Source organism: Sparus aurata, chromosome 10 (genome assembly GCF_900880675.1).
Source record: "Sparus aurata chromosome 10, fSpaAur1.1, whole genome shotgun sequence".
Classification (NCBI taxonomy): Eukaryota; Metazoa; Chordata; class Actinopteri; order Spariformes; family Sparidae; genus Sparus; species Sparus aurata.
Window position 1 is genome coordinate 5,157,566 of NC_044196.1, and position 13,051 is coordinate 5,170,616.

A 13,051-nucleotide genomic window follows, 5' to 3' on the forward strand; every position below is an offset into this window, starting at 1 on the left:
ATCAGCATTGAGGGAGGAGATAATGACCAAGTGTAATTTTTGGGTTAACTGTGCCTTTAACTTAAACCGCCTCAAAATCTTAGTATTAATACATGTATTTATATTTAAATCAGCTGATGAGGAGAACTCACCTGAGGGCCTGAGGCGCCACCTGGCTGTTTACTCTCCATGGTGATCAAGCTGGTGCTGCGAGGATCGTCCTGATAAAATGATGCATTCACAAAACAAACAAATCAGTTGGACAAGCTGAGGCTGATTTGTGCATCAGAATGTTCCATCAACACAATAATACATTTCGGTCAAATGTTTCAAACCATACACACCAGAAACATAACCATATAATGCCAGTCTTAACCAGCAGGACAATTCAGCGTGGGCTTTACAATGATGAGGACATGTCATGACATGTCAGAGGTCCAAAAGCTGTTTGCCTTTACATCTTTCAGCCAACATGAAATGTGTTCCCTCATCAACTTCTTCTTCACCACTCTAGAAGGTTTTCTTTGTGTGTAGCTTAGATGTTAGTAATACAGTAATCATTAAAAGAACAAAAGCATATCCATACTTTAGATTTAAAGGAAGAATCTGGGTGTCTTACCTTAACGCTGGTCGACTGGCACTGAACAACGGTGTGAAGTGGTGAGAGAGCAAGTACAGGGGATCTTCTGGTATGCTGGCCGTTTGTCTTCTCACGTTTCAAATGCCTTCTGTTAACCCATTCCACAAATACCCAAAACCATGACCCAGCACTGCTCAACAAGTCAAGATTGAATCCCCATTTTAACAGTTTTAAGCTATTGGCAGTTTGACTCCGCGATTCCACCAGGTACGTTTCCACTGCGTTACGGATCTGCCATGCCAGCAAAGCTGATAAGTTTCACTCTAGTTCATGTGTCATCTTCCACCAAGTCCGCTGCACATCCGCTCCAGGACTTCTATTTCTGGTGGATACTGGAGCATGATGGAGCAATTTAGCTGAAACAATAATATGACAACTGGTTACTTTCAAAAATAAAACACTCCGTGTTGACGTACACAAATCTTAAAAAAGAGATAAATACAAGCTCTCCTACTAATCCTTTGGTGGGGAACACTTCATGTTCTTCAGGGGTTTTTTCCATCAACATGTGAAGTTTTTCCTCACTTGAATCGAGGGTCTGAGGACAGAGGATGATGTTCACTGTACAGATTGTAAAGCCCACTGAGGCAATGTGATTGTGATTTTGGGCTATATAAATACAATTGATTTGATTTGATGTCGGTGTGTTTATCACACATAGCTATAACTGCGGTTACGAGTGATTATGTGATTATCGCAGGAACTCCTCGGTCTTGCTACACCAGTTGTCGACAGTACTGCGCTGTGGCAGACTCAAAATGAAACCGGTGGGGGTTGCTGGACTGAGCCGTAAATCAGTGACATGGATCTGGTGGAATCTCAGGTTGAGTTCTATGCAGCAGAGACCAAAGCAGGAAACAAAGGACATATCCATCGTATTCCTAGCTCCCATGAGCCCTTGCGTGAATTATGGGTGAGACTTCCGGTATAAACCGGAACCGGCGTTTTCACACTTTTATGCTAGCTGTCAGTGCTAATCTTTCTAAGCCGATTATCTAAAACATGTGGGGACACCAGCTTTCACAGCTCGACAAGACGGCATTACAATCCCACTGCCTAATAATATAAAGGGGTGGGACGATGGCATGAAAAAGTGGCCTACAATAACACACAGTAGCATATTTAGCTACTTTCTCAACTCTGCCGCTTCGTCGGGGGGCAATGAATAACCTAAAAAGCTCTGAGGCGTATCAGTATCTGCACAGTAATAAGGTGGGACGCGTTTTGTTAAAAGAGATCGCGGGACACAATCTGATTTACATTAAAGCAAACGTAGAGCCCAACCAAAGCCTTAAAGTCCCCCACCACCGAACCTGGGTTTTAGTGTCATCATTGGGTGAAATACAAACAGCAGGGTGTTCATGTGTTGCAGGTCAAAGCAGATCTTACAGCCACGCTGTTGCCATCCTTTGGAAGGTATATGTTGATCATTCTGGTAGTTTTAATAATAATTTTCATTGCTTTTAATGTAGGGCTGCAACAAACGATGTTTGCGGAAATTAAATGTCAATTAGTCAATTAAATGTAATTAAAACTATAGAAAGGGGCAGGTATCATAAGTTTTCTTTTACCTGCTCCTTTCATTCATGGTGTTACGTATGTAATCATGTAATGTGTGCAATCATGTCATGTATTTGATCTATGAATGGAATACCATGAAATACCAAATAATAGCCAGGGCATTTATTTGTTTCAATCACTTAACAGACAAGTCGTTTGTTTGGGATTGGCGTTTAATTCCTTCATCTCAAAAATCCAGAACAAAAATGTCACAAACTTCTCCAGCTTCTTTGTGAATTCTCTGGCGTCCTTCTGCAAGTGAAGTTGTTGCAGCGGAGGAAACGACTCAGCCGAATGGCGTAACCGTTTGCTGATAACTCATCCCCGCATGTTTATCTCAGGCTCCTCGCTGGCCTTCTTCCTCCCTCCAGCACGCAGCCTGGCCCTGTTGCTGTCCTCCTCGTACAGCTCCATTTTTTTTTTAAATTGCCAATCCCTCTTGGGGTCGACAGAGAAACTTCTAACAGCTGCTTCTCCCCAGTTTTCCTCTGCATATTTTACGACAGAAAGTTTGAATTTCAAGTCCTACTTTTTATTGTTTTGCTGCACCAGAGCCATGGCGATCATCAGTGTGATACTGACTGACAGAAAGCACAAATATGTGAAAAAGGCGAAGAACAAAAACGTGCAGTGTCAGTGGTCACGACAGGGACATCATGCACTGATGCACAGAGAAAGTGGAATGCAGGCACAAGAAACTATGCTGAGCTGAAAAGGGTGAAGCACATCAATTTTAAATGCCATAAAGCAGACCACATTCATGAAGGCTCATCAGCATCAGCATCAACATCAGATCCCACAGGTGCGACATCAGCAGAGTGTGCTCCCAAACTGTTCAAGGATCACAAAGAATTTAAAACTTACATCCGTTCTTCTGTGATGGCCCCACTTTATCAGCTGCAGACTAATGTGGCCCCCTTTGGTGTGTTACAGATTAGTTGTAGATGAGTCTTCTCAGAGCCAGAATGATCTACAGATACCCCATACAGAGCACAGCACAATGCTGACTTGCAGGAAGTGTCTCAGTTTTTAAGAATCCAGTGTTAAGCTAAGCCCAGCTCAGGTGGAGAGGTTGAGTGTCAGGCATAGTTACAGGGGAGACTAAGGATAAGGGGAAGGTGGACCCAAATGCAGTTACACACGAGAGCTGATGGCGCCTGTTCCTGTTGGGATCTATTGGAGGCCAGGGACGTGGGCTGGGACCCACTAGAGGTCAGGGACAAAGACAAAGACGTAGGCTGGCAGTCCCTGGAGGCCGGCGACGAAGACGTAGGAGCAGGGACAGGACTTGGCCGGGCCTCTGACTGAGGAGCAGGGACAGGACTTGGCCGGGCCTCTGACTGAGGAGCAGGAACAGGCCTTGGCCGGTCCTCCGACCGAGGAGCAGGAACAGCGCCATCAGGTCCGCCTACTGAAGGCCACTGACAGGTGTGGACCGGTCCGCTGGCTGAAGGCCACTGGCAGGTGTTGACCGGGCTGCCGACTGAAGGCCACTGGCAGGTGTCGACCGGGCCGCCGACTGATGGCCACTGGCAGCTGTCGACCGGGCCGCCGACTGAAGGCCACTGGCAGGTGTTGACCGGGCTGCCGACTAAAGGCCACTGGCAGCTGTTGACCGGGCCGCCGACTGAAGGCCACCGGCAGCTGTAGACCGGGCCGCCGACTGAAGGCCACCGGCAGGTGTTGGCCTGGGTGTCAGCCACACCATTAGCGGAGCAAACCGGGCAAGCACTGGCTGGGCAGTTGACAATGGGGCTGGGGCTCCAGAGCCAGACTTCAAGGAGCCAGGACGCTGCCGAGAACATCGCTTTCTTGGTGGGGGTACTTTATAGGCCAGGCGGGTTCCACAAAAAGGGGAAGCCGAGGGTTTGTCCAGGATTGCAACCGAAGCATGGGCTGGTAGCTGGGCTGAGGCATGGGCTTGGGCTGGTGGCTTGGCTGTGGCTGAGGCATGGGCTGAGGCCAAGGCATGGGCTTGGGATGGAGCTGAGGCATGGGCTGAGGCACCAGTTTGGGATCGAAAACTGGGAGCTAACTGGGAGTTGCAGCCGTTTAGTTGGGCAATCAAGGTTCTTCTGAGGTCAGCCACTTCAGTTATTATCTCCACAGCATATGGAACTGCCCACAACCAAGGCCTCTCAAATATGTCCCTGTTAAACTCAGCTAAAACCTGTAGCATTTCTCTCACGTTTGTCTTGGTATCAAGATTTCCCCACAATTTTTCCTCAATCGCCATGAGCTGTTTTGTGTAGTCCGCTGGGGCCATTTCTGGTCTGGTCATTCTGTCAGGCAGGGTTACAGGGGAGACTAAGGATAAGGGGAAGGTGGACCCAAATGCAGTTCGCTAAAGAGGCATGGATAAGGGGAAACAATAAGCGCGCTTTATTTTAAAGCTGAACACAAAAAACAGAAGCAGACAAAACGGGGGCAAGAGGCAAAGTAGCAATCAAAAACAGCAAGGCAAAGTAGCAACTAAAAGGCAAGACAAAGCACAAAGAAAAAAAAACAAAGTTCAACTCAAACATCAGAAAACCAGAAATCAAAATCCAAAGAACACATATCGTGGGGGAACAAGGAACAGACAGGAGCAGGCACAAGAACTGGAGCATGGACACAGACAGAGGCTGACAAGAACAATGACCAGACAAGGAGTGAAGGGAACACAGAGACTAAATACACAGACACTGATGACAAGACGAGGAACAGGTGAGGTGGACCAACAGGTGAGATAACGAGGGGAATGCATGGATGAGAACACTGACAGACAGAGGGAGACAGAGGGAAGAACATAGGAGACACTTTAAGGACACATGAGGGCATGGAAAATCAAAACATAAGACACAAGACATGGTACAAAGACATGGAAATTAGACACAAAAAAAAACACAAGACAAAACCAGACAACACAACAAACAGATCTACAATCATGACATTGAGTGAAGAGACCCAAATACAGAGTGCATCACAACTTTGGTTTGATGCAAGGAAGCTGCGACTGACTGCGAGCATGGCAAAGAGAGTGCCTAAACTGTAACATGCCAGGTTCAGGCTGTGTATATAGTTCCACACAGGGAGACACTTGTAATTCTGCAGCTCGCTTTATTTACAAGTCTTTACGTTAAGCACACACCTGTACTTCTGGGGGTCCGTCCCCTTATATCTTCCCCACTAAACAGGTACACATCTGTTCCTGTTACATCTCCTCCCTTTAGTTGACTGTCAGACTTTCACACAAAAACGTCTTTTGTTTTTTTGTTCGATTTGTAAATGAACTTGAACAGTAAACATGTAATAGTTACCCTGAGCACTTAAAATTCAAGTGACCAGCATTACTTTTCCTTTTTTGTTCCGTTTTTTTCAAATATCTTCCATAACGACACACATTTTTTTTTTTCTTTTTTCAAACATTGAACATGAATATCTTTCCTCTCTAGGGATCGGGGTCAACTGCCCAGGTCCCCAAGCTGTGCAGGGTTTATTCTGCCCTGTGAAACAAACCGCAGCTTTCTACCTAACCTACAAATCCATTCTGTTTGGTGGGCCTATGGTCCGGCCCGATCTAGTCTCTCTGGGAGTCTCTGGAATGACCCTGATGTGAGATCGGTTGCTCCCAAGACTTCCTGAGAGCACGTCTATGTGGTAAGACCTCGGTGTCTGAGCTGGGCCACTGACAGTCCCTGTTTCCTTTGAGTCCTTCACCCAGACTCTTTGTCCTGGTCTGAGCTCTTGTCTTGTCTCTGTGTTGTGTCTTTTTTTGAACCAGGAGGTCCTGATCCTTCCCTCTGAAAGCCTTGAGATCAGGCCATCCTGGCTGTAGCTTCTCTTGACTGACAGGCAGAGGTGTCCTGATGTTGCGCCCCATCAGCAGCTGTGCAGGGGATGAGCCGTGTGACAAGGGAGTGGCCCCGTAAGCCATGAGAGCCTTGTGTGGATCCTCCCCCTTTTTCAGGAGAGATATTACCATCCTCACTGCCCTCCCAGCCTCTCCGTTACCTTGAGGATAGTGGGGGCTGCTGGTTGCATGTGTGAAGTCATAGTCTCTGGCGAAGGCTGCAAACTCAGCTGCAGAGAACTGGGGGCCGTTGTCCATAAAAACTGTCTCTGGGACTCCATGACGTGCAAAAATGGACTTCAACTTTCCTGTCACGTGGGCTGTGGTGGTGGAGGTAAGGTTTGCCACTTCCATGTAGCGTGAGTAGTAGTCAATGACTATGAGGTACATGGCATTGTCCCACTGGAACAGATCCGTTGCCACACGCTGCCATGGCAACGTAGTTGTTAGCAGCGGCTCTGGTGGATTGTAGACCTCACATGCAAAGGTTGCACAGTTTTCCACTGTTTAATCTGTATTGTCAGACCTGGCGATGACATTGAATGCTGCGCTCTGGCGACACACTTTGTTATGCCTTGATGATCTTCATGTATTTTGTTGAGCATTTCCTCTTGCATTGTGACAGGTATGACGAGTCCTTCACCTTTCATCAGAAGTCTGTCTGCAACCAGCAGGTCCTGGTTATACTGCCAGTATGGCTTCAGTTGAGGTGGAAGAGCTTCACTGGTTAGGGGCCAATCTGTTTGCACCATATTTTTCAGTCTTTTGCAGATGTCGTCTGTGTCCTGTGCTGTCCTGATCTGCACCAGCCTCTGCTCTGATGCCAGCAAGTGCTCCATTATGATGTTGATGGACACACACACATCCTGTTCCAGTTGCTTGTCCTGAAGGTCCTCTGAATCGGCGAATTGTGGTCGGTCTGTATCAGAAAGTCCATCCCTATCAGGTAAGCCTGAAAACACTCACTTGCCCAGATTAGCGCGAGCGCTTCCTTTTCTATTTGGGCGTATCTGCGCTCCGTGTCTGTCATGCTGCGTGATATAAAGGCGACTGACTGCCATTCTCCAGACAGTTGCTTCTGAGTCAAAACACCTCCCAACCCAAAGGAGGAAGCGTCTGCTGCAACCGTGGTCTCTCTGTGCAAACAGTACTGCGCCAGCACTGGTGGTGAACTCAGTTCCGTTCGCAGCTCATCGAACGCCCTTTGTTGAGCACTTCCCCACACACAGTCGGTGTCAGTCTTGAGCAGGTCTCGTAGCGGTCGTGTGAGCTCTGCTATGTGTGGAGAGAACTTTCCCACATAATTCACCATGCCCACACACCTTTTTACATCAGCAGCATCTTTGGCCGTGGGCATCTCCATGACTGCCTTTATTTTGCCTGGGTCTGCCTCAATGCCCCTTGCACTGACGATGTGTCCCAGGAACATGACCCTGTGTACTGCAAACTGGCACTTGTCGTTGTTGAGCATCAGGCCCTCTTCCTGGAGCCGCCCCAACACTCTGTGCAGATTGTGGTCATGTTGTTCTTGCGTTGATCCAAAGATGAGGATATCGTCAGCATGACATACAGTCCCTTCCAACCCTGTCAGCATTTGTGTTAGCTGCTTTTGAAGATGTTTGGGTGCTGACCAAATCCCGAATGGCAGTCTCTTGTAGCAGTATTGCCCGAAAGGAGTGATAAATGTGGTCAGCGGGACTGATTTTGGATGTAGGGGTATCTGCTAGAATCCGGCCGTGGCATCCAGCTTTGTAAAGACCGTTGCCCATGCAAGCTTGGCCAGAGTTTCATCGATGGCCGGCAAGACATGTCTCTCTCGGCAGATATACTCATTCAGATGTGTCATATCAGAGCAGATCCTGATCATTCCATTGGGCCTTGGTGCCACAACCATACCCGCACACCACTCTGTAGCCACTTCGATGGGTATAATCACCCCCATTTTCTCCATTCTCTGGAGCTCCTCTTTGACCTTGTCGTTTAATAGTAATGGGCTCGGCATCCTCTTTCACCTTAATTCTGTACTCCCCTTTTAAGCAGCCCAATCCTGTGAAGACCTTGGAGTATTGTTTCTTTATGTCTGCCTCCAGCTTTTACATTTTATATGGCAGATTATGGATATTCTTTAGTGAATTCAAGTGTAATGGGGAAATATAAATCTTACTGTAACTGTACCAAAGAGACATGGATTAAACTTAACTGGTCAAGACGGTGTTACAACCCTTTGTCTAGACTGAGAAGAGAAAATGTTGGGAACAACAATGTAACATTATGGGTGGGAAAAGACTAGGACAGGAAACAGACTTAAAACAAGTTTTAATAAGAACTGCAAAATTAATCAAAAACATCATCCAAATCACAGAAGCTGTATTTTATTTGACAAAGGTCAAATATGTCACAAAACAGATGTTCTCCAGATGCAATAAAACATGTTAGTTTGGTACAAACCCAACGACTGTCACATTATGTTACAACCCACCCAGTTTGCTATGGGAGAGCGAAGCAACATAAAAACAGGCGTTGTTGGTTAAAGCACAGTTATTCATTTATTTATTCATTCGGAGTCACAAACACAATGAGGTGAGGCAAAACTACAAAGGAAAGACTTAACTGTTGCTGTTAAAACAAAGACATAAACATAACCAAAAGAGGACCAAAACCAAGAGCTAACTATTCCTAAAATAAACCAAAAATGAAAGTAAAGCCTCACCATCTAATCCTAAACAGTGAAAACAGAACCCTTAAATCTAGTGTGTCCAACATAAAATTACTGACCGTGAAAGCGCAGAATCAGTTTTAGAACTATGTCCGGCCCAGTCTGGATAGTTTCACTTATAATCTAAACCAAGTTACAAAACAAAAGTTAACAGTAGATAGTTGTGATAATAGTAGGCCAGCTTCTTAAGGAAGGCTAGACTACAGAAGCAATGCTATAAAAGCAACAAAAAACATTTTCACACCGAAATTAGCATGTCTAAAAAAAAAACACCAAAAGAAATGCTAAAAGTAAAATCTCATCTCTGTTGAGAGTTGCACATGCACAGTACCGGTTGGGCAGCCTACAATGCTTGTGTAGTAGCACAGAACTGACACCGAGACTTTAACATGGTTGCTTTCTTAAATATCTTTCACTTCACTGCGTCTGAAAAAGGGGAGAGCCATAAGAGCCAATCAGAGCTGGAGCTGGAAAATGCCGTCACACATTCACATTGTAGATGAATGTCAGATGTTAGCAGGCATTAGTGGGTTTTTGTTCAGTGTGATTGGGTACGAGATATTTTTTATTCTAAAAAAAAACTACACCCACCACAGTGGATGATTTTGTTACAGTAAACAACAAGCATGCTAGCCTCCAGCTGACTGCCCCTTAAAATATCCTTAAAAGTATTTACATTTACATACAGTAATACAATTACTTGGTCACTGGGAAAATAACCATTTCATGAACTAGAAACAACAACCTGTTCAGCCAGATGTGTTTCCACACTCGTCCATGGACTCTCTGAATACTTAATCAGTGTCCATTCCTTCAGAAGAGCCAGAGCAGTTTTCAAAGTCTGCTGGCTCAGCTTCGACTTCCTGTTCTTCAGATACAGACTGAAGGACTTTTTGTAGGTCTGAGTTTCCCTTTGCTGCCTTCTCAAATATCTTTAACAACTCTTCATTTTTCTTTGTCTTCACAAAGTGTTCTAATATAGCACACAGTGGTTGGGCAAACTCCATCACACTTTCTGTCAGATTCTGACGATAGACGAATCCACCAGTGTGCAAACCAAAGACTTTGCATTGAGAATCAAACACTGGAGAGCCAGAGGAGCCATGGTACATGGGGGTGTGGTAGGTCGACCTATTTTCTGCCAATTTTCCACCAATCATTATGTTTTCAATGCCTTGTTCTCTGATGAGGCGACTGATTGAGTGGAGAATGAAATGACTGTCTCTGTATTGGTGTAAATGATCCTCAACAGCCTGCCCCCTCTTCTCTTTCTCAATGATACATGTGGGATCCATTTTTTTAAGTTCTCCTCCTGGATGACCAATAAGACAGGCTGACCCATTCTGAGGCCTTGGACCAAAGTCCTTCAGGAGTCCTGGTGGTATCTTCATTTTCTCTGTTTGGGTTTTTAGCCTGGATACCCTCTGGCCCTCAGTGTTGAGCTCAAGTACAGCATAGTCAAGTCCATCCACTTTGAGGTAAATGTAAAAGTTAACTACCTCAAAGTAGCAATAGTTTGTGCCTGGCTCAGGATCATCATAGTTAAAGAGAACAGACACCTCCACACCCTTCTTCAGCGTGTCTTCTTCAACACAACCTTAAAATAGATGTGCGTTAGTCAAGACGAAGTTGTCAAACAACACAAAGCCTGTGCCCTCACGTACATCCTTAACAATCACTTTACAGACAGAATCATCCAGTTCTCACAGCCTCTTGACTCTGTGCACTTCACTGAATGACTGTTGGATCTTTCCAAAGTTTTCCTTCCTCAGCTCTACTGCTTTCTGGTAAGAATCACCAGGGAATCTGCTCTGCATCAGTTCTTTCAGAGCTGGATACTGGTCACACAGTAATGTATAAATCTCACCAGTGTCATCACTGTTGCTTCTCTCTTCTACTGCTGCCATGACACTTCTTCCTCTCTGATGGACTACACTTAGGACCCATGTTGATCTGGTAAGGCGCCTCTTCTGTGGATAATTGGATGCACCTGTGTTTTCCTGCTGTTTTTTATAATTTGCTCTCTTCTTCCGTGGAAGACATATCTTGAATTTTTTTCCGTTTAAGCTGTCAACATTGTCTACAGGTTCAGTGAAGCACTTGGGATTTTCATTGTTAGACAAAGTGAAGTTGCAGAGATCATCACTGAAGCGACCGTCTCTTTGCAGAGCCTCTTCCACCGTCGTCCCCTTCTCCCCATAAACACACACATACGTGAACTTTTTGACAGCATCGTGTTTAAAAAGCTTCTTTGTTTTGGCATTTGTTCCTCCGACTGTATGAATGTAGAAAACAGAATATCTGTCCCTTGAATGTTTTGCTTTGGCAGGTTGGATTTGGGCCTCTTCGACTGTTTCAGATTCACATGATATGGTCAGAACCTCACCAAGAGTGACACAAGAAGAAGGAAAATGAGTTGCAACGATACAATCATCTGCTCCACCCAGCTTAATGACAAGGTTTTCATCTGGACAATTCAGCTCATTGTATTTCTGTTTTTTTGTATTCCCTCCAGCACTGTGCAAGGTGGATCACAATCAACATTGTATTCTTTGTCGTCTTTGTGGCTGAATTTTACTTTGAAATGATGCCCATGCCCGTCCTTTAGGAAATCAGAGTGAGCAAATAAATAAGGTTACACATCCTTGAATGTAATAAAAACGCAGTCTTTTTTGTTCATGCAGTGTATCACAGTCCACTAACCGTGGCTTCACCATAGTTCAGCTCCTTCACTCTAACATGGCTGTATGTCTGCAAAATGAGAAAAGTAAAAACATCAAGCCTCATTTAAAGAAATCCCTGACAAATTTGTAATGTAATGTTTTCAAGAATGGGTCCAAATTTGGTTTTGATCCTCTGCATTTGCAAACTTTCCAAAGTATATTCTTGATAATTATGTTTTGTGGCAAGTTACAGTTAAATAATAAATCTGACAGCTGTAAAATAATGAATGATGGACTTTTTTTGAAAACACAAGGGTCATCTAAACTACAAACTACAGAATGCTGCAGTTTGAAGTCCTAAAACCAGAAATTAATCCAGGTGTTTGATATTTTCAGTTAAATGTGTAAAATTAAGTGTGTGGTTACCACAGGCTGAACATGTTTAAACATTTTGTTCTCCAACATCATTTAATGTCCCACAGTTTAATTGAAAAAGCTCTTTCACATGTTAAAAACAGTTAGTGGTTGCTAACAAGTGTCTAAACGAGACTACAGAGGTTGTCAAGGACATGAAACATCCTCACAGCGGATCGATTCTAAAATCCATGTCAAATATCCCACAGTGGGACCATGAGCCGAGCTAACCTCAGAGCAGGATTATAAAAATACATTATCCCTACACTACTTAATATACAAAACTTCACATGACTTTTGATCAGCATTGAGGGAGGAGATAATGACCAAAGTGTAATTTTTGGGTGAACTGTGCCTTTAACTTAAACCACCAAAATATCTTAACAGAAGTAAATGTATTTATATCAGCTGATGAGGAGAACTCACCTGAGGGCCTGAAGCTCCACCTGGCTGTTTACTCTCCATGGTGGTCAAGCTGGTGCTGTGAGGATTGTCCTGATAAAATGATGCATTCACAAAACAAACAAATCAGTTGGACAAGCTGAGGCTGATTTCTGCATCAGAATGTTCCATCAGCACAATAATACATTTAGTTCAAATGTTTCAAACCATAAACACCAGAAACATAACCATCTAATGTCAGTGTTCACCAGCAGGACAATTCAGCGTGGGCTTTACAATGATGAGGACATGTCATGACATGTCAGAGGTCCAAAAGCTGTTTGCCTGTACATCTTTCAGCCAACATGAACTTCTTCATCACCACTCTAGAAGGTTTTCTTTTTGTTTAGCTTAGATGTTAGTGTAAGAACACAAGCCTTTGTCTCTGCATCTTAAAGTGGTCTCATTTCAGCCATGAGTACCGTTAACCCAAATTGACTCCTTTTTCCAGCATATGGGACTGAAAGCCCCCTCCTGAACTGGAAGATCTCTTTCTCCACAAATGATAAGTAATCATTAAAAGAACAAAAGTCTATCCATACTTTAGATTTAAAGGAAGAATCTGGGTGTCTTACCTTAACGCTGGTCGACTGGCACTGAACAACAGTGTGAAGTGGTGAGAGAGCAAGTACAGGGGATCTTCTGGTATGCTGGCCGTTTGTCTTCTCATGTTTCAAATGCCTTCTGTTAACCCTTTCCATACACCTAAATCCACGACCCAGCACTGCTCAACAAGTCAAGATTGAATCCCCATTTAAACAGTTTGAAGCTATTGTCAGTTTGACTCCGCGATTCCACCAGGTACG

General features: G+C 44.6%; 1 pseudogene; it reads right to left on the minus strand.

Moving 5' to 3' along the window:
- Nucleotides 1-8,310: 8,310 nt before the first annotated feature.
- Nucleotides 8,311-12,269, minus strand: LOC115590418 (protein FAM111A-like; annotated as a pseudogene).
- Nucleotides 12,270-13,051: the final 782 nt, after the last annotated feature.